The 22,831-nt window shown below is 37.0% G+C and overlaps 1 protein-coding gene across 3 annotated transcripts in view; it reads left to right on the forward strand.

The window, feature by feature from the left end:
• The window catches only part of ADAMTS3 (ADAM metallopeptidase with thrombospondin type 1 motif 3), a 246,680-nt gene that overhangs the window by 85,510 nt on the left and 138,339 nt on the right, over positions 1-22,831 (forward strand). For all 3 annotated transcript variants that reach the window (XM_042811523.1, XM_042811524.1, XM_042811526.1), the window contains exon 3: positions 19,817-19,978. The gene's annotated coding sequence lies outside the window, so the exon portion shown is untranslated. The remainder of the gene's footprint in view (positions 1-19,816; positions 19,979-22,831) is intronic.

Below are 22,831 nucleotides of genomic sequence, written 5' to 3' on the forward strand. Positions count from 1 at the left end.
CTGAATGAAGTCAGATGTTCAAGACAGTGAATGAAGTACAGAGAGCGTGGTTGTTCAGTAAACTTGAATATATTCAGTTTTGATATTTCCAGTAGAAAATGTTTTGGAAATATCACTTGTATCTGCCTTCATTTTTGTATTTCTTGGATTTCTTGTTCTCATCTTTTCATTCTGATTCTTCCTTTTAATTAAGTATCTCTGCCTTTTCACATTTTACTCCCTGTTTTCGTATATCTGTTCCCTTTGATATTTTCTGCTCTTACACACCCTTTAAAGGGAAGAATGAAAATTCAGATGTCAGTACTGTAATTATTTTTAGTACAGTTGTTTCAGATCTTAGGCTTGCAGTTTTGCTTTGCTGTCCTCCTGTCGAATTCTATATGAGAACAGCTGCATTGATTTTCTGGACTGATCACAAGGTAACCAATTATTTAACATAACAGTGGAATTGAATATTTTTTTCCATTAATCTGGTCATAGCTGAATTGGACAAGGCTGCAAGCAACTGATTGTAGTTCATCCTGCTCTGGTAAAGAAGCTGGACTAGAGAACTCCAGATATCCCTTCCAGCCTCAACAATGCTGTGATTTTGAGATGATCTAATTTTCCACCCAGCTTTTCAACATACTAAGATAATTCTCTGTTCTGAAAACTGATATTAAAAAACAGATCTCTCTGCCATGAACCTCCACAAAAGTCAGCATTGATCCAAACACATCCCACCTTAGCCAAATATTTCATGATATATTGTCAATTAAACCTTTGGTCAAATTCTTCCCTGAATGCTTTTGGTAAACATGCATTCTTAATGTATTCAGTCTTGTCATTTCAGCACGCCTCCCAGTCAGTCTAATGGAAACACCGAGATGAAACATAATGACACTTTTAACAGGATTAAAAATAAATAAATAAATGTGTGTGTGTGTGTATATATATATATATACACACCACCCTTCAAATATTCTCTTTTTCAGTATATTGATACAAGATTTTCAGATTATTGTTTTAACAATTGATTTTTTTTTTTTTTTTTTTACTCTGAAGATTAATAAGCTGTCTGGATGGTGTGTTTGTTTAAAGTATTTTAAGATGTGAGACCAATACAGATCCAACTTGAGCCTCATTAAAAGAACTTCGCCAAAAATGGGAAGCCCACAGAGGCCTATTACAGAGAATTATAGAAATTAAAAGCATGAGTACTGTCTAGCAGCTCAAACTGCTTCAGTTAATCTGGATTTTTTCCCAAAGCCTGCAAAAATTTAAGGGCTAACTTCTGTCCAGATAAAACACACTGTTTTGGCTAAACAATTAACAATGTTAATAAGTACTCTGGTTTCCTGCACAGCACCACTGTCAATAGCAGAAGTATCATGTTAGTCCAACACTGCCTATGCTTCTATAGATAGTGATCATAAGCACAGACAAAATTGTTCTGGATATTGCAGTGTCTTTCATTAATGCAACAACCATTACAGAAGCATCAAAGGACAAAACAGTGATTAAGACCTCACTGTTGACAATAATTCCTTGCCTGAATTCCACATGCCTTCTAACCAGGAGAGAGAACAGCAAAGGAGAGGTGGTGCGGTGAAGGCAAGGGATGTATTGGAACTTAAAAAGAGAAAAACAAAACACCTTCCTTCCTTACAGTGCTGTGCTGTCTCTGGTAGCTGTATCTTCAGATAAACATTTAAAACATTCTTATGGAATAGCAGAAATTTTTATGGCTTTGCTTTAGTTCTGTACATCTAAAAGGATGACTTGAATTCTAATTATCACTGTTCACTGAAAAGAGCTGGTTAGCCTTGCAGAGAAAGGACAGGCTTGACTGAATGGTTTCCTTTAGAAGCCACATTTTTTCTGATTTATTTTTTTAGACAACTCTCTTCTTGGGGACAAATAGGCTAAGGGTTTCTCCGAGAGGACTGGAACAGTACTTTTAGAAAAAAACTACTTAAGTATTCAAAAGCATTAAAAAAAGTTCAATGAAATGCACTAAATGCTTATCTTGTCATGATTAGTTGTTACTCTTCACAAGGATATAAACAAAATACAGAAGAGTGTATTTTTGAAGATACAGGAGATGAAAATAAGCAGATATAGTAGCTTTGCATCCTGTCTGAAGAAAACAATTGTTTCTTCATCATGTGTATTAGGCAAGTATTCTATTTACTTGCTCACAGCTTCTTCATCTCCCTCAGGAGCCTATTTTTCTCCATTAGCTCCTTCCTGTTTCACTTATATATCTGGGAGATAACTAGCCTGGTCTTATCTACTCCAGGTAGATCTTAGGATTTTATATTGTAATTAATGTGATAATTTAGAATTGTATTTTGGCAGTTCTTCAGTGCAATAGATCTTTGTCTTCAGCTAGTCCTCTTCCTGCTGTTAGCGGAGGGTTTTTTAACAATTCCAGACTACTCTGACTGATGTAACCAGAAACCGTATTATATATTACACATCAAAACAACGAAGGGCCCTGGTGTCGGTGGAGTCTCTGCCTTCAGATTCTTAAAATATAAATCAAAGATCATTAACGAAAATTGCCATGTTGTTATTATCCTCTGGTCAAAACACCTTGTACTTGCTCCTTCTCTTTTCCAGCTTCTTTCTGAGATCTTCAGCAAAGGATGAAGCAAAGGATAAGTAACACTGTGCCATTACCTGTTTTTCTACAGAGTATCTGAGTAAAAATGGAGTATCACAGTGGTCTTCATTTTCACCCATTTTAGTTTTTTTTCTTTTTTTTTTTTTTTACCAGGTCTTAACACATCTAGTTGTTTAAATTAATTAAGACTCACCCTATTTCTGTTTTCTATGAAAGGATCAAGTTACTTTTGGCTCTAATAATAAGTGTAGCTCAGGAGAAGCCATTTTGTGAGATTAAACCAACATTTGGTAGACCTGCAAACACATGGCTAGCTAGATTAATGAATGACATCAGAAAATGTTTCTGTTGTTTTATGTGATTCATTTGAGAGGAGAAAGAAAAAAGAGGAATTTCATTTTTGTGCTTGTATGGTAGCAAATTCAACTTTGTATCATTGGCATATGGCACATTCAGTCAAGTTTTCTAAAGATCTTGCGGCTACATTTTCAGGGACTTACCTGCAACAGTTGGGGCCAGAGTTCTGAAAGTGCTGTCTGCAAAGCAGCTTCAATGGCAACAGTTCAGCTTTGCTTTTCTGACTTCCCTTGAAGGGATGGCCCTTGCTGTGTTGCTGATGTCCTCTGAACTTCCAGCTGCAAAATGCAATTATCAAATATGTGAATCATTTCATCTCCATCAGTAAATCAGCCTCTATGGACGCATACTCTCAAAACCTTTGGTCTCATTACTATTTCTGAAAAATAATTTTTCTTCCTCTAATAATTTTATACAGGTGAACATTGGGAATTTAAAATCATATCTTAGTCTTCCACGAACCGTTCAGGATGATGAAAAGCACGGTAGTGAATGTCCAAAGGAACATATATTTTAATTTTGAATGTAATCTCCCTAGTGTTTCCTGCACAAGTTTTTAGATAAAAGTTCACATAGAAAATAGTCACATTGTGTAATCTATGTATTGTTCACTTTAATTCGGAGAGATGTATTTTGAGTATTAGCTTGAAGTCATTGGGTCTCCCTGTTTTGGCTTAAGCACCACACAGTCATTCACTCAATCTCTTCCTTCCCAGTGGGTAAGGGAAGAGAATCAGGAAAAAAAGAAGGGGAAAAAAAAAAAAAAAAAAAAAAGTAGAACTTGTGGGTTGAGATAAAACTATTTACTAAGATAGAGAAAAGAGAAGGATAGTAGATATGACTATATATATGTATGTATATGTATGTATGTATGAGTGTTTATAAGTGATGCACAAGCAATTGCTCATCATCCGCAACCAATGCCCAGCCAGCCTCTTGAGCAGCAGAAGAGAGTGAGATGAACTCCCACCCCCTTTAAAACTCCTTCTGTTTGATGTCATATGGTATGAAATATTCCCTTGGGCAGTTCAAATCTACTGTCCTAATTTGATTCCCTTACAACTCCTTGGACCCTTCACTGCAAATGACCTTGGTTCTGTACAATGCTACTTAGCGACAGCTATAAACATCAGTGTGCTATCAGCACTGTTTTTCTCCTAGAACCAAAACATGGCTTCACACCAGACACTCTGAAGAAAATAATTCTATCCCAACTGAAACTAAGACAATATCCATTCCTTAATCCCTACACCTATCATTTATGTGTGTATATATATATATATATTCACACATTATTTTCATTGTCCATGATATTCATTTGCTTAGGAGGGATGTTATTCATTTAGGAGGGGTGATTCACAGTGTTGAGTTACCACATGCAGAAGGTAGTACTGGTTCCATCAGAGTTTATTCTTCTTTAACCTAGATAGTTCTTACTCTAATGCTGTTAAGAAGACATATATGAAACTAAGACACCCTCAGTTTAGAAGGAAGACTATGCTTAGTATCAATAGATATGCACATGATCAAACAGATGAGTGCTTAAATCCATTGCAAAGTAGACTCAGCCAATCTGTCAAGGAGGTTGGAATATTGAGGCATTCATTACTTAATGGAACTAGAGGAGTTCTTGTTCCACTGTGGGCAGATCTGTATCATTGCATTCCACTGTAGCTTATTTCTTTGTCACAGTCTTCATGCTATGTTCTTCTAATCTGCAAATAATACTGCTATGGTGTTCACTTTGTCTTCATGTAGTAATAAAAATGGTAACTATGTAAAGCTTTTTGTGTGCTAGCCATATATTATACTGTCTGGATTAGGTAGTAAAGAAAGAAAGGTAAGACTGTAAGAGTATGAAACCACTTCAGATTTTCTGAAATTTCAGGAATAGTTTCAGTGCATATCCTGTAGGTGGCTTAGATGCTACCTTGGAGTAAGGAGTACAGCTATAGATGATCTCTGTAGCTTTTTCTAACCCTATCTTCTATCATTTCTAGTGCAACTTAGGCACATGTTCATATGTTTTTGCACACTGAGTGCCCACTTTCTTATTGCCTTTGGCTTATGCTGGGTTTTGCCTCTTTCTAATACAACTTGTCCTGGCAATGAACCTATCAGAAGACTGAAACTTGAAACTCAAACTTAAAAAAAGTGGGCACAATCTCTTCATACTGATGAAATAACTGTCCTGAATCTAGTGTGGTTAAAGCAGTGTAAAATTGCTAATGAGATCAGAATACAGTTTTAACCATATCAAGTTAAGTGTATTTTAAGTGATTGTTCTAAAACGTTTAAGAACTTTTTTTTTTTTTTACTATGCAATTGCGTGACAAAATTTGACATGTTGCAAAACCTGTTTATGGCATTTTCTGTACGTACCGTTTTACTGTGTATTTACTGTGTATTAGTGAAACCATACTGAGATAGTGGAGGGATCTTCATACTGGAAATACCATTCTAAAAATGCTGTCTCTTGAGAAGATTGAAACAACTGATGTACAGAAATACGGGAAAGAAGAAAGATCCATGTAGTGTCTTTAAATTACTATGCTTAAATGTAGCTTGCTGCCAAGTAGGTTAAATAGCACTGCCACTGTCTTTCAGTGAGAAAGCTGCTAAACTGCTTGAAGCTTATGATTGTAGTGCTGTTGAGAAAGCAATGTTCATGATAAATGCTTTATGAAGTATGGATCTCTTTTTATCTCATGCAGAACTACTTTAGATTAAGTCTCTTTCCAATCTGTATTGTTCAAATAATTATATTTAGCTGGAATTAGAGTTTGGATAATGCATTCCCAGCCCTTAGGTTTATTAACTGGCTCCACAACCAGACCACAATGTCAAACAGCCCATAGAGGTTTCCTTTTTACCCTGCATTTTGGCTATTTTCAGCTGTGCTGCTCTTTCCTGCTGCAGTCTAATCAATGTAGGCATTTGATAAGTGCTTCTCCATTATGTGACTCAACTCATTTGCTGAAGCTTTTCTTTTCAAACAGAAACATACGCTTAAAATGCAAAGCCTCCATTTAAGACTACATTCTTCAGAGTGAACCGCTTCCTAGTTCCAAGGAGTAAACCACAATTAAAACAATAATGGAAAGATGGTGTACTCAGCAAGGATCAAATCTGAGAGCAACATCTGGGTTTGTTAGCATGAGCAGTCAAAGTATGTAGAAGTGTTGCATTTAGTGCAGCTTTTTGTTTGTGTTTGGCATTGTGGTCACCCTGTGTACGTGCTTCATCCCAAAAATTTTAATAGATGGTCCAGGCAGAACAGGGTAGTGCAGTAACAGAGCTGAAATCTGCTGTGGAGTTAGAATGAAATTTGCAAAATTCAGTTCTTGGTGTACCATAATCAGCAACTTGAAGCAACCTAGTACAGTTGACTTGTTACTGTAGGCATGCTGCATGAAGTGCCAGATACTTTCAAGTTTGTCTTTGTGAGTCTATGTTTCATTTGAAGGTGACTTCCTCAAATGAAATATCTTTCTATGTCCCTTGAAATATGTGAAAATTTACAGTGAATTTCCTCGAGTCACTTGAGTTGGGAAGCGAGGCTGCTTTTCTCCTCTCCTAAGTTCTACTGCTATTGATATCCATGTCATTGTTTCTCTTGTTATTCCTGACTGTTTCCTTTTAGAAGCAACTAGAATGCTTCAGTGGCTCCTTCACTGTTTCTGAGGGCATTAAATCACTTAGGCAATTAGTGTGGTCTTTTAAGTCGTGCTTTCCTTTCAGTGGAAAGTCAGTGCTTCTTTTACTGTTGATAACCTCAGTTCTTCCTGACATCTCTAATGTCAGTCTATTATCAGTAGTTGCAGAGAATGAGCTGCCCACACATTTCTGAAAAATTTACTTGATACAACTGGCTGTTATTCAGCAGCCTGTGCACATGAATTTCCAATGACTGTTCTTTTCCAAGAAGAATAAATAAGTAAATTAAGAAATAAACCTCCTGCTTATCTTGATTGCTGACAAGATACAAGAAAAAGGAATTGGAAAAGCAGACCAACAAGGACTGAGGAGTTCTGGATCCCTATGCCAACTACTGGGCACTGTATGACTTACTTCAATCCTGAGCATCTCTAATTATGTTTTCTTTCCTTTTTTTAGTGTATTTGCTAGCTCAGAGTTGTCTCTTATTATATGTTTACACACATTATCTTGCACAATGGAGGCATAGTTTTGGCTGTGATCTCCAACCATTACGCTAATTCTGGTGAAAAAATTATTTATTGCTTTTCTAAGATATCCTAAATCTGTAGTCACATATCTCTGCAATGTTAAAGTAAGTTTCTAATGAACATGTGTTAATTACTGATCAGAACTGGATGCTGTGTTTCCTGTTCTTCATAAGTTCTGTATTACCGTGAGGCTAAGCATTGCATTTTGAATGGGCTTTGTAGCCTGAGAGGAGTCCAGCATGTTGCAAGAAGCACGAGGATTGTATGTAAGTTTTGCTGTCTAAGTGATTCTCATCTCTGTTGGTCTTTAGATGTATGTCATTAGAAGTTCAGAAGGACAGTGACTAACTTGACTGTTTTGTGTTTTTTTTTTTTAACCAAATATTTGATATGCTGCAATGCATACATACCTTCCCAGTTATAGCACTCTGTCTTTACATCTTACATGACAAAGCTACAATTTAGACAATGCACTAAGAGAAACTGTTCCTTATTTCTTAGGCTATCTTTTCCTCATGTGTAGATTGAATTTTAAATGTATTTTGTATTGAGCCTACTGGTGTGTTGCATGATTGCAACAGTTAAGTTAATTGGCAGTTTTTTATTATTTGCTTGCAATTTGAAAATATTTCTCCCTCTGTCTACAACAGAGACACTAGCAGTGGATCCATTCCAATTCAGTCACTGATTTCTTTTTTGAGACTGCCACAAAATTGGTTCAAGTTACGCTAACTGTTTTCATGATAGAAATGCAGGTTGCTGAGAACCTGACTGGATCTACCAAATGTCTGTTTGATGATCTGTGTTTCTGTAAGGATGTTTCCCCCCACCTCTGACTGACTGCTGTTGTTTCTGTGTGGCCCAGTCTGTGGTTTGGTTCTCAAATGAGGTTAGCATATACACCGATCAGGCAAAGCTAACCCTTAAGAGTCATTTTAAAAGATGGGGGGTTGGTATTGCTGAATTATACCAGCTCAAGGACTAGAGTAAAAGCCTTGGATTAAATCACCAACTATGTTGTTTTGATAGAATTGGAATTTGAATGTCCCCATTAGAGAAGAGAAAGAATAAAACAGCAGGCGATCTTGTCTCAGTAGAAAGCCAAGTTTAATACTTAGTGAGTTTTGCAATCCTCTTCTGCCACAGAATTGAGAAAATGATTTTATTCATTTTAATTCAACCCAGTGGCTCTTTTGATGATACATTAATGGAGGTTTCAGAGCCACTAAGTCATCAAGTTAAAGGTTGATGGTAACACTGCATATTGCTTTAAATAGTATTTGATTTGGTTACAATTGAAGAATCCTTATCTCCTGTGGAGAATAAAACTAGATTCTGATTTTTAGGAAAAAAAAAAAAAAATCAAGTGTTGCCATCATATATTTTTTTTATTTTCAGTGAGAAATTGTGAGGTAACTTAACAGTAGCAAACCAATCTGGTTACGTAAGTCTACATAGATATTTGGTAGACACAAGTCAATGGTTGTCCCTATGAATTTGGATGTATCCCTTGGTGTAAGACAGAAGACTTCAGTCTTCTGTCAGATGTTCCTGAAGAATCCCTTCTGTGAGTCAACATAAGGGTTTTGCTGTGACAGCAGTAAACAGGGAACATTTGCCTTCAAAAAGCAGGCCCTACTGAGACTCCCTGATTTGACTGCCTTGCTATTGCCTGCTTTTGTAAAGCATTGGTTTTGATTGAGAATTTTCATAAGACATGTTCTAGGTAACAAACATAATCATGGTAAATTTCATTTCATTGATTGGATTGCACACAACATTGTTTTTATAACTGGACTATTTGATGCATCTTATTTGAAAATGCAGTGTGTTGTAGTGCATGTATGTGAAGTAACAGCAGGCCAACTTTGCTCTTAGGTAATGAAAACTAATTTCCTGGAAAGGTAACTGTAAATGTTCTCAGAATGTGAGGCATTAGCACATTACAATGTCTCACTTTTAGATACTGAAACTCCTGGGATAATTTTAAGCGCTAACACACATACTAATATTACTCATCCTGCTTTCCTTCATTTAAAGCACTGAAGGAAAACGCTTTTGTTTATTGTCACAGGCAACTCAGTCTTGAAAGACCTACTTGAGAGAATAACAAAGTATTTTAGGACTTTGCTGGATCTAGTCCCTTCCTGCCTTCTGCTGTACATTTCCTCTGCCTATCTCAGAGAACATGGGTCAGCTGAAAATTCTGCCTTCTACTCATCACTCTTAAAGTAACCACAATGGATGTGGGAATGAGTAACTATCACAGGACATAAAAAAATGGAAGAAAATGTTTAAAGTCTTATGATTTGAGAAGAGTCCACAACCAACAGATTTATTGTCAAAAGTATGTCAGATACTTGAAGCTACAGGTAGCTTAATACCCTGAGAAGAAGCAAAGAGCATTAACTTGCTGTTAAAGGAGGAACTGAGACAAAAGCTACCGTTTTTACACATAGTGCTCTTGATCCTGTGCTGTAATTTTGAGCTTCTAATCCAGAATAAACGCACACACATTCTATAGGCAAAAGCATATGTTTTACCTGAGAGCCTTTCCAATCCTGTTATTGGCAGCACCATCTGCAGATAAAGCTTTGTCTTTTCAGATCTTGAAGTGCCAGTCAGAAGGCACAGGTCTGGAATTCTGTTTATTTTTTTTTATCTCAAAACCAAAATTATATCCTTTACGAGAGCATCCTTTTAAGTGGTTAACTTTTGAACTGGTTTCCTTACTTTCTGTTTTTGTACAGAGTGATTCTGTATTTGGCATTGAATTCACATGAAGTGTACGTGAACTAGGTTAGACCTGCCCCCACAAAGCACTTGAGAAGCTGAAAAAAATAAGAGCACTTAGACAGAAATGTACATACTTGAGGTTCTTCATGTACTCAAATATTTTTGCTGCAGCATAAGACTTAAGAGATGCCCAAGGAAAATTTCTGACAAGCATTAGATATAATCTTGTTTATCTACCTCCATTGAATACATGTAGCACTTAATCCAACTTTCTGCTCAGGCTTTTATTCAACATTTATCTGTGTAGCCAAGACTGAATCTCTGCAGTTTCCTTTCAGGAAGTGTTTTTGTGTACGTGATTTGCATCATTGCTTCACTAAAGTATGCTAAGTGCTGAGGTTAAACTATGAAATAGAAATCTCCCAAGATCATAAAAAATGACTTCTGATTTTAGATGCCTGTTTTGAAATATAGCTATGCAAAGTGCTTGGTTGTAAGCTTTCTTTCTTATGTCCCGGATTGTGATTCTGAATATTCATTTCTCTTCAGATCTTCAGAAACGGGGCCTTCCTTTGGGGCACCTGTATGCATCCCATTAGTGAATGCGTTATTATGTCATGAGATGATCCTTAGGTTAGGTTCTTCAAGCCAGTGTTCTGAAGAATGTCATTTAACTTCCATCACTGCACTAGCCTCAAAAATAATGCCAAATCTACACTTCGATTATGCTGTTGAACTGTGAATTACAGCAAAGTCCAGAAAAATATTTTTTTCCTGTATGGAATCTTCTTATTTTTATGGCATCACTGTAAAACTGACTTTCTACCTGTATATCCATCAAGTTTTGATTCGTCCATCAGAAATAATGATTTTTAAAAAGTTTGTCTCTTTAGAAAGGCTATATCCTAATATGGAGCAGGGTAAAAATTCTGCATTCCAGCTGCCAGCATTTCAAGTTTCTAGCTCAGTTTTTTTTACAACACTAACCTTCACTGCTGTCTAATAAAATGAAATTAGAGTGAAAAGTTCAAATATTAGACTTTCCTGTGGAGCTGGTTTCATGGTAGCCTGACAGCCAACATCAACAGTATGATAGTAGGGAGTTCATGTTTCTGTCTAGTCTGTGGTGGCCTGCTGAGATGGCATATGCCTTGGAGTGAATAAAAACCCTAATGGGAAAACCTAACTTGTACCTCATGTAGACCCCTAGTTCAATGACTGAAGGAGATTTTTCTTTTCCTCCTCTGTATCGTTCTGTAGGTATCATTTATATGTATACATGGGGGAAGAATGGGAAGCACATCGTGGCTCAGAAAAAATGTGTTTTAATTGGTTTAAAGAGTGAAGGAAACCTCAGTCTTGGATCCTAAATTCTGTTCTCAGATTCAGGCTGTTGTTGTAGAGTTGATGGAGAGAACAGAGAACAGAAGTTCACCCAGACATGCGTGAGTGAGAATCTCTTGTTTTTACTATGGCTATTGTTAGGTTTTGTGCATCTGTGTTGGAGTAATTAAAAAAAAGTCAAATTATTCCATTTCTTAAAACATGTAGATTTCTTCCATGGAAAAGCAACCACACTGGATATATTGGAGCTGACAAAATTGAATGTGGCTTGGCTGTGCTATCTGAATGAGAAGTAACTCAAACCAGGACTACAGATTAGAGTGAAAAAGAACAGAAATCTTTGTAGCAGCTTTCAATTAGAAAGCCTTCACCAGACCTGCTCCCTATCCCCTTTTTTTCCCTGCTAGTGTTGTTTTTTAAAGGAGCTTAGCTGTATTTTCACTTTGTCTGCTAAAAAAGCTCTGTCATCTTTCAGGGAGAAACTCGGGGACTGAACATCAGTAATAAAGTGAAATATTATCTCCTTCTTTGAGCATTTGACTCCCATACTTGATTTGGCATCACTGCATCTGCTATGAGTATTGTGTCTGTCTTTTACTAACAGAACCATATGAAAATGACAGTAAAGTAGAATGCCTTCTCCTCTACCTTTCTTCTTTTCACAAAAAAAAAAAAAAAAAAAAAAGTGAAGGAATGCAAATTCATCAGCAGTGTTCTGTGCATCACATATGGTGTGTGAGAAGTAGATTTGTATAGTGTTGTTCCTATTTACCAGCCTTCTACTCTAGCACTGATGAGCTACATTAAGTGGACAGTGATGTCTGTTATCTGTTATTCAGCTCTATAGACAAAGCACAGCTGTTCAGGAGAAAAGCAGACAGATAGTTCACTAGGCAGCAGACACCTCTTTTCCAGCTCATTCCTGAGCAAATATGACTGTGGGAGATGGTTCCACTTTACACTGGATTTAGTCTGGAATACAATACTACTTGCTCATGCAGTAGCTACGTAGTAGGGAGGAATTGACTGTTCCTTTTTAAGAGCAGCAGAGAACTCTGATTATTGATTTTGTTCTTTAGTCAGGATGTTCAGGAAAGCCCAGCACAATCCAAAATATGTTCATGTTGCTTTTGTATTCCATTCTCTTCTTTTGGTCTTCTGCATCTCCATTTTACAGATATCACAGAAATTCACTGAAATGAAGTCCCTTCCTGCAGCAACTAAAATCCAACTGTTAGGTTTTTTTGTTCGTTTGTTTTTTTAAAGGGCAAACAGAAATTAAAGGGTTTTTTTTTTTTTTTTTTTAACAATTCTGTAGAAAAAGCAGACTGATTATTCTAATTCTTGCAAGAAAGATTAATCAATTTTTATTTTAAAAAAACTGGTGTTAAGTTTTCTAACTTCCTATTGTAAACTATGCACTATCATCAAGGCATACAGGGAGTAAGGAATTAATACAGTAATACTTGAATGTGCTCAAAATTAGCAGTGAATACAGTCAGAGGTTTCTAAAATTTGTATCTGAATTTACATTAAGCAAGAATACCATTTTTAATTTTGAATTTTCTTTTCCTTAAAGTAAGTTGTTCTTTTGCTCTGAGAACAGGTTATAACTAAGAATGAAAAAGGGAGATTTATGTTTATGTAAGAAGTAGGAATACAGTAAAAGTTAATCATATTTATTTTATCTTGAAGCACTCTTTATGTCAGTGACATGCAACCAAATGCATGAAGATGAATCACAGCCACTGAAAGGTTAAGATACAGTTTGTCCTGTCTGTGAATTTATCATTAAATAAGCAGTTCTGCAAGAACCACAAGTTCTGTTCTCATAACAGATTTTTGTCTCACTGATGACTGATTTTCGAGGCTAAGATGTTTGAAGTGAAGCTTTTCCAGTGTGCCCCATGAGGCTGATGTTAAAGCTTTCCTTACAGGACATTTAGTCTTTCTACTTTACCTTACTGCCTATTTGCAAAAACTGATTGTCTTGGAGATAACTATGCATCTTCCATATTTTGTTAAAATTGTAGAGTGTGATAAAAATTTATTAAGAAAGCGTATATATATACACAGTAATAAAATAAGTCTGGTTTCTGTAGTAAATTAGGCATAAAATGGGCTTTTCAAGTATTTAGCTTCCATTTGATCAATTTTCAAGAGGTCACAGTAGCCCGTGTGTTGATTTCCCCTAACACCTGTTGACGGTTGTAAAGATGAAGAACTTTAAAATATGCCTGATAGTAACAGATCTGTAGTGTGCTATGTCTATGCAGGAGCTGTGCAGGAGTTCCAGGTGTCTCAGTTACCTTTGCTAGCTAGCTTCAGGATTCTGTGTGATGTGAGTCTATCCTAACAGCTCAGATAAAAAACAGATAATAAATACAAAAAAATTGTGCGTGGGCATTTTGTCCACGTCTAATGCCTGTGCAAGAGGCATTTATTTAACATGAATGTTAAATACAGTGAAAAAGAGGGCCATGAGAAGGAATGAAGAAATAACATTGGCAGTGATGTATGGAAAGAGATTAATAGGAATGTAGTAACACCCACCCTTAATGTGAGACAGAGACCTCTCTAATTCAAAACTGCAAGCAAAAGTAAGTTACAAGATGTTGAAGGCAAAATTCATTAACTAAGACAAATGCTGGAGCTCAGAGGTTTTAGTACATATGTTTTGAAGTTTTCCATTCACTAGGAGGTATCGGAAAATACTGTTCTAGATTTTAATATTGATGTTGTTGTAAAATATATTCGTAGACTGGGTGTTCATTTTAGAATCATATCAAGTCTCTATTTTTTTTCTTTCTTTTTTTTTTTTTTAAATTAAAAAAAAGAGGACCTTTTTTCTACTAGTGGCAAAATGGTGGGCAATGTGCATCTTCATGAATAGGGAAGGCCAGAATAAGCTATTATAGTTTCAGAAAATGGGCTGTCTTCTAACTGGCAGGAAAAAGCTACTCACTTTAAAAAGTATGTGGCTTTTTTTTTTTAAATAAGAGGTGAAACTTTGCTCATCTCAGGCAGGCCAAGAAGGCCAAGTTGTCTTAATAAGCAGTTGTACCAATCAGCAGGTTTTCCATGTATTTGCTTTTTTGTGTTATTTTCTATCATACTCCTTTTCACTCAATGCCCCTTCTCCTTTTGTTTCCTCCAATAATCTGCTTTACTAAGCTGTTTTCTAGGATGTTGAAGATCTATTATACCTTAAATGTACTCAGTCCTTGAGAAAGTCAGATACTCACCCAGTAGTAACTCACTGTTTTCTAAGGAATTATACCAGTTTATACTAATGGGGTTTTAGTCTTTCTATATAATTGTATGAAAACTCTGCATGCTTTGGTAAATATATAGAGGAATTAGTCTAAATAACAACATTTATATTTGGAAAAGTAATCTGAAAAAGAGAAGTTTGTAACAAATCTGTGAGTTGCTGACTCATTCAGGGTTGGCAGTTGCCGTTATGAAGTGCCAGCTGGATGCAAACAGAAGTGCAGATGGATAACATCAGTAAAAGCTTAGATAAGCAAGAAACATTTAGATGTTGTACTGAGAGATATGATTTAATGGGAAAAAGTGGTGATAGGTGGATGGTTGGGCTGGATGATCTTAGAGGTCTTTTCCAGCCTTGGTGATTCTGTGATTCTATTAAAAAAAAATTGCAAGGATGCTGGGCAGGGACAGGAGAAGGACTGTTAACGATGTTACAGCACAAATAGAAATGAGAGTCATGCAAGCAATCAAGCAATTAAGTTGAAGTCCAGGCAATTAATGGCCTCCTGTTGTCCGCTGTCGTCCCTGGACTGGTCTCATCAAGTAGATTCAGTTTGGTTTCCATCTACTAAGTATAAAAGCAGCTCTTATTCTTCAGCTATTTTAGAGGCTATTTCGGGCAAAAAGACAAATATTTTATTGGACAGATGTGATTGTCAGTCCAGAATATTTCAGGATATTTTCAATGCTGGTTTCTTTTTTACTATAGCTGGTTGAAAGGATACTGTTTCTGCACACTGTCACAGTTTTTTTTAATGTTCACCACTTATCTGGATGCCAAACCATAACTTCATTTCTTTGGGGTTTTGACTGGCGGCCGAGTAATTTGCTGCAGCTGAACAGCGTAACTATGTGAAATGCAGGTGGAGACCAAACATGTCAAAGTAAGCAGCACAGTCAAATCCTCAGTGCAAGGGAAGGAACCGCAGGGCTCTCTTCTGAACCATTAAAATATATTTGCCTATGGGACAATTTGAGCAGTGAGAGGAAAATCAGTACTCCAAGAACTGGAGAGAGAGGTGCTTTTCCAGGAAGATTTAAGGTAGAATTTAATTTTGCATGGAGCCTACCATACTTGAAGTACCTCAGAGTGTTTTATAGTCGAGTTAAATATAGAACAGTGACTCGGTAGGCAAAACAGAGCAACCACTAAATCGGTTCACAATGAAGGGCTTTAGTAGTAGCAGGGCTGTGATTCCTGACCTCTAGCAGCTCCTGATGGGGTGATTTTAAGAGGTTACGGTTTACTGCTTTCCACTCTGCCCCTTATCAGTCAGAGACAGCTCACTTCTAGCAAAGCAGACCGAGAAAGGTAACTTTTAAACATTCCCACATGCTTTACCATAGTTTGCAAGGTAGAGTTAGAGCTTCCGACTGTGGGAGCCATGTGAAATGAAAGAACTGAAAGATCAAGAGAAGACATCAGCTTCTTTTGGAGATAAAATATAATGTTGGCTGAGTCAGGTTATTCAAAAGTTGCATTTGCATTGTTTTTACAGAGCTAACTCCAGGTGGTATCTCATTAAACATCTTGTATTGCTGCATCCTTAGCAAAACAGCCAAAATGTAAAGACACGGAGTTGGTAAATAAGAGACTGCTTATCATAAAGAGAATGGTTGGCAGAGAGATATCTTATCAATGTATGTAAACATCTGAAAGATGCTACATGGAAGATGGAAACAAGCTCAGTGCTGTGGTGACTGGTGACCCCCTAGAGGCAACGGTCACAATCTGGAACATAAGGATCTATCTGAACATCAGGAAACACTTTTTCATGGTGCAGATGAGAGCACTGGCACAGGTTGACCAGTCCTCCCTCCTTGGAGTCTCCCTTCTTGGAGATGTTCAAAAACAGCCTGGATGTGGTCCGAGGCAACTTGCTCTGGGTGCCTCTGCTAAAGCAAGAGAAGTGCACCAGATGACTCCAGAGGTCCTACTTTAACCATTCGTTGACTCTTCTGATGGCAATATTATGTTAAACTTACAGGAGCCTGTTAAGTAGGGGACTGCTTTTGGTTGAAATTAGGCAATTGGTTTATGGTTTATCATTTATACAAAGCTCGCTACTTTCTTTTCTCATCATCTTAAGGATGGGTGCTTTCTCTCAGCTCAAGGCAGATACCAGCAATTTTGTAAAAACCTACTGAAATCAATCCAGAGAGAAAAGAAATGTATTCCTTGAGAAGTGTACAAGGATTTTCTTTCTTCATTTCCAGATCCATTAAACTGCAGGTTACTGCTGTCTCAGTATTGCAAAGAATTGCTACTTGTGAGAATGCTTAATTTATGCAGGAACAGGAAAAAGTCTGGGGAAGGACACTTTGCCGTTATTTTTCCTAAGAAGGTCAATCCCACTGAAATTTACTACGATTCAAAAGATGTGAGAAGTTTTTTTTCCTAGTGGTCTTGCTTTATTCAGGTAAGCAGTTGTGCGCAGATTTGTCTGCTGGTTCTCTACCCATTCTGTATTTGCAACCCAACATTTTGTTATCTGATTTTCAGCCCATCCTGAAGACTAGTCTTTGGGCAGTCTATTCAAGAGACACTATGTGAGATAACTATGGAAATGTTTGCTTCTTGTATTTTCAGTGATCAGCTGAACAAGCAGTATGTTTTGTGTAGACATATGCCAAACTTGAATGTACACTTTTTTTTACGCCAGTTATATTTTTATACCAAGCAGACATTCCCTGGTTCAATTTGATACAAAGATTGGCTGAGAAGTCTGTGTTACAATTGCAATCTGGTCTGCTTTTAAGAGAAGTTCTTTGAGCATTTGTCTCTTCCTATCTCTACAGAATCTGGCTTATGTAAAATGAAATGTTATCCTGCACCATTAGTTGGTAGTAACTAGAACTACACAAAATATTCACAATTAAACCACAAAACCATATATACTTCATTCTGATTTCATTATGGTCTCAGCTTAGTAAAGCTATTTCATAAACGTGGTCTGATTCTTAAAGACCTTTTGAATGACCTGGGCTGATGAGTGGTTTTGCTGTTTAAATCACATGAAATAGGTAGCTTTGCACATGTGTGAAGAAAAATAGATAAAATCCTGCAGTTTTTATTATACTGTTTTTCAGGTGTTAGGTTCAGTAGAACCCAAGATTCAAATAAAACTTGAGGTATGCCAACCCACGTGGATCACCACCAAAAGTCATTTTTGCATGACTTTTGCACATTGTAGCAATCTGTAAAACATAAGGGGCTGGTTAGTAGTCTATTTCCCTAAACCACTGTAATAAGAAATTCTTTGTATGTCTAGAAGGGATTGCCTATGCTGTGGTCAGAAAGTTGACTGCAAGGTACTGCAAGGATTCCAGAGCTAGTTTTAAGCTGGATAACTGTGATGCTGTGAGTAATCTCGATACCACAGTCTGAACCTCAGCTCAGACTAATTTATCTAGTCATTAAGTTGCAACAGCTCGGATTTTAACTGAAGCTGCCTTGGATGCTGCACTGCATTCATTTCAGTGCAATGGAGCAGGCATCTTCCTGTTTTCAGTCAAAGATTGTGTGCTCTCAGGGATATCTGTAAATAAAAACGGAACTGAAATTGTTTCCTTTCAAAAAGATGTAAGTGTTTGTAGGCATTGGGATTCACTTTCAGGAGAGGTGTAATTTGATGTCTGTTTCTTCAGAACTTTTATATTATTGCAGAAGAGGGAAAAAGAAAGGGGAAGAAATGTTGGATGAAGTGAAGCAAAGTGAGAATGACCAAGAATACCAGTCATATCTTAGAAATGTTTGCTTGCTTTTTAAGCTTTGCACTCACCGATTTTAAACATTCAAGCTGTAACATGTAACAGTGAAGTTCAGGAAGTGTTCTGATTTTTATTTAGGAAATTTGAAGTCTATGCATATGTTTAAGACAGTTAGAAACTCCGTGTCGTATGAAACTTGACAGTACTGAAATGGTCTGTTATTTGCTATTTGGTATATATAATGGAAATGGTACAGCGAAAGCTCTCTTTATTTTCAGTTAAGACCTCTGTTCTGGTGCAGAATGAAAGGGATGCATCAGTAGCAGTGTTCTTTCACTAAGAAGTGGTGACTCCTCTTGCTTTTTCTGGCTGAGCAAGGGTCTAACCTCACTAGTACCTAGCAGAGCATTGAAATACTTCTCCTTTGCTTCCTTCTCCATGTGTTTCGATAAGGAAGGAAGGGGCCTGTAAGCCCTTCTCTCCTCACTCCATTACTTCTTATTTCTTTCAAATACCCAGAATGGTAATCTCAAACCTGCTACAGACCTACTACAGTCTAGTTATCCAGGTTTGTTATGACGCCATTACTTTGCAGGAACAAGAATGAAGGGATCAGATATTTGCCTGGTGTGTCCTACTCTGTGGTTTGTATAAGTAATACATGAAAAGGAATATCCTATTTTCTGATGCTGTTAAATTTAAGGAACATGTTCCACAGCTAGCTGAAACAGTTGAGGGAACATTGAACATACTTCCTAATCTTTTCTTTTAGGTTTCGTGCTTGAGACTGTGAAGTCCTGAAATCTGTATCTATTTTGCAAGCTTCTCCACCAGCCCCATCCCATCTTTGAGTTAGTTTTATTTCTGTTTGAATGAATGGGAATGGAACAAAAAAGAAAACTTTTCTTTTTTCTAAAGGAAAAAGGAATTTCTATTCCTAAACAAAGTAAACTTCAGATAGACATTTTGCACTTTGTAACTCGCTGCAGCAGCATTTGTTCTGTTTTGAGTGTAGAATCTGTCAGCTGTGAGCTGGCACTTTTACTGTGCCTAGCACATTGAATTCCCTTTCTCCTGTGCTGAATTCAAAGTTCCAGTAGTTGAGTGTAGAATGAAACCTATGAAACAACAGTGATAGCAAGTGTCTCTTCCAATAGAGCAACAAGGAACAAATAGAAAATAATAGAAAAGAAAAAGGATCATTTGAACATGCTGCAAGCTACATGGCACTCTAGAAGAAGCATTACGTGAGAACTGTCCTAATGCATTTTATATGCAGTATACTGAGAGGGCTAAGCCCTATTTCTTCCTTTGAGATTTTAAATCCACATTTTTCTTCAAGGTGAAGTTCTCTGCTAATAAGAATCCAAACATTCAAATTCTGAATATTTAAATATTATAATAAAGGACATGCTGGTTAAATGGGGGTTTGGACTCAGTGATCTCCAGAGGTCTCTTCCAAACACTACAATTCTGTGATTCTGTGGTTACATGGTTGTTCTGAAAATGCCAAGGGAAAGATAGGCGAATGATGTCAGCAGGTGAAACAGATGTGTGGTAACAGTTACTAATACTATAAATTTGTCTTTAATTTACTTAGGTAATGAGCTTATGCATACAAGGCTGAATGCTATACTGCAGGAGGAGTTCTGAACCACCTCCTGTAATTGGTCCTGAAGTCAAAACCTACTTCACTGAACGTGAAGCTGAAGGGAAACTGAAGAACATAGACTAGGATTTCAGCTTAATGTGGGAAACTATGGTAAGGAATATCCAAGTAAGTGGTTAATTGTAGCAGTGCGATTTTATCATTTTTGCTTCATTATTACTTAAATCTAGGAAAAAATGCAAAAAATTTCATCTCCTTTTGAGCTCACACTTATTCATATTCCTCCACAATTTTTAAATTCGTTGGCTGAACTCAATTGAATCTAATAAATCCATACAGGTCTCAGAGTGAATGAAGTTTGAAAGTATGACACAGTATAAAGGAGAAACTGCTGTGTGAGTTCACATGTTATTGCACTGAGAGATCTGCCTTAAGATAGAGCCTTTCTCCATTTCCAGTGAAAGGAAAAGCTGCAGTCAGTACTCACAAGCAAGCATGTGATGCGAACCTGCAGGAAATCGGGCTTGATTAGTTCCAGTGCTTGGGCAATTGCCTCTCTTCCCATTCTTCTCTCCTATTTCTCTCAGACTCCCTCATCAGAGTGGAGAAATAATAACATTAGAAGACAGCTTCTGACATTAGAGCTACATTTAGAAGTGAGATCTCTTGTTTCTAGTCACTGTACTAGCTATTTGAACTTAGGCTGCAATGAAATGGAACTGCGAGGAAGAAATGCAGATAAAGTCTAATAATAGTAAGCCTAATGTACAGGCCTTTGGCATCAGGTGAAAGTTGTGCACTGTTTAGAAGTTGCAAAAAGTACTGTGATTTCATCTGTGAAATACTTAAAAAAGCTGAATGGAATTTTATGGCAAATCCAGCAAGGTTTTTGTGTTTTAGCAACAGGTGTTAGCTTTCATCTCCTGGTATTCCTCTGTACAGTAATTCTCCCAGACTTTGTAATCAATTCCTGCTCTCTGAATGCTGTTTGGGGAAGAAAAAAAAAAAAAGATGGAAAGAGGAGAGATTGATATCCCTTAGTTAGGCTGATCTTAATAGAATTACGTCCCATTAGAAATCTACTGGCCATCAGTAGACCTGAGAGCTTTCTTGGTCTTCAGATGTTCAGCCATTTTTTATTGTGTTGTATATCGCTGAGACACAGAGTGCTATAGGGCATTTCCTCTAACCAGAGGCCAATAAAAGCAAGTATTCCAAACTGAATAAATGTGCAGAAACACATAAATTGAGTAAGTAATTTTTTGTCCTTTTCCATGTAGCTATTGTAAGGAAAGGAGTGTGCCACACTTTAAAAATCCAGAAAGAGAATGAAATCAAGCTTGCATAAGCCTGTGTACAGCACAAAGATGATTTGAGAAGGATGCCTCAAATTCTAATGGCGTTACTTGACTAAAGGCAGAGTGCTTGTTTTGTGATATCTGGATTTGATGATGAAAGAGTTACAAGAATGACTTTCTCCCTCTGTATCAATGTGAGCTGAATTTCTGCCTGGAATGAATATTGTTCACTGTCTTGTTGCAGCCTTAGAGTTTTATTAGAGGTGAACTTTTCACCCTTGAAATTTAAAGCTTAGCTTTTAAGAATTATTTTACCTATTCTTCTTGTGAAAATACTGTATGCGTATATGCATGTCCACTGTGTTCTATGCCATAAACACTGATAGTCTTAACTAATGGTCAGGAAATAAACAATAACTAATTAGGAGTGTCTATGTTAATACATATTTTTTTCCATGTATTCTCATGTGTATATGTGTACACCCATACATAACTACACTACTAACCTTACCTGAATTTTCACATGCTATCCTGTAATTTATTGCACATAGACAGCAATTTAAATGAAAGCAACTCAGAACAGTCTTAACACACTATATAGTGTTTTAGTTTTCATTGCAGATAACAATATTCAGCTATTCCATGCTGTCCTGAGAATTTCCTGGAAAACATGAGAGAAATTAAACACTGATGTTGTAGACTTTCTGCAGTAGCACAGCTCTGGAGAATGCTAAGGTGATGGCAAACAGTCACACATTCGAATGCAAGCCTACAATGTAGTCTAATTTAAGTGCACTGGGATTTATGTACTTGAAGCTGAACATATGTGTTTGTATGCAGTCCCATCTGCTAGAGACCTCCCTCTCCCTCCTTCTCTCCTTCCTCTTTGGCACATGCAATTGAAACTTCTGCTAAAAGTTGCCTAGAAATTGAGCATTCTAAAGTTGCCTAGAAATTGAGGAATATTCTAAGCTAGGGAATATGCTTTGCACATGAGCTACTGACTTGCCTCTGACTGAGCACTGTGCTTCCACAGTGGGAATTAGAAGACAGCTTCTGACATTAGAGCTACGTTTACATTTACTGTGCCTAGCACATTGAATTCCCTTTCTCCTGTGCTGAATTCAAAGTTCCGGTAGTTGAGTGTAGAATGAAACCTATGAAACAACAGTGATAGCAAGTGTCTCTTCCAATAGAGCAACAAGGAACAAATAGGGTGTTTTTCAAGTGGGCTTGTGAGGCTGTTTGAGAATCTCTACTCTCTTTTTTCCACTGCTGTTCCTCAGCCTTGCAGTTGAAAAAGCATTCTCTATATAGTCTTGCTCCATTTTTTCAGTCTTCCTTGGCTATTGGCCACTCACAGAGGCAAAATACTGGGCTAGGTGGATTTTTGGTCTGGTGTGTTTGACCATTCTTATGTTGTTTTCTGTGTCTGTGTGTTGAATTGCATCACCATCAGTGTATAGGATTTTGTGTTGCTTTGTCGTGACGCCTCTTAGAAGAGTCTTGAGGTTCAGAAAATTAAGTTTTGCATGAAGCTCTGTATTCCTTAGGAACCCAGAAAGAGAGAGTTTCCCTTGAGCTTGTAATTTGCTGTAATTGTAGAAATCCTTAAGTGAATAAACATACGAATAAAATGTGATGAAAATAAATAGTTACAATTTCAAATACTTGAAAACAGAACACCTGATGAAGGGTTTATCTTCTA

The sequence above is a fragment of the Centrocercus urophasianus genome, unplaced genomic scaffold (assembly GCF_019232065.1).
Source record: "Centrocercus urophasianus isolate 14NV4802_14NV808 unplaced genomic scaffold, USGS_Curo_1.0 seq_13, whole genome shotgun sequence".
In the NCBI taxonomy this organism is placed as follows: Eukaryota; Metazoa; Chordata; class Aves; order Galliformes; family Phasianidae; genus Centrocercus; species Centrocercus urophasianus.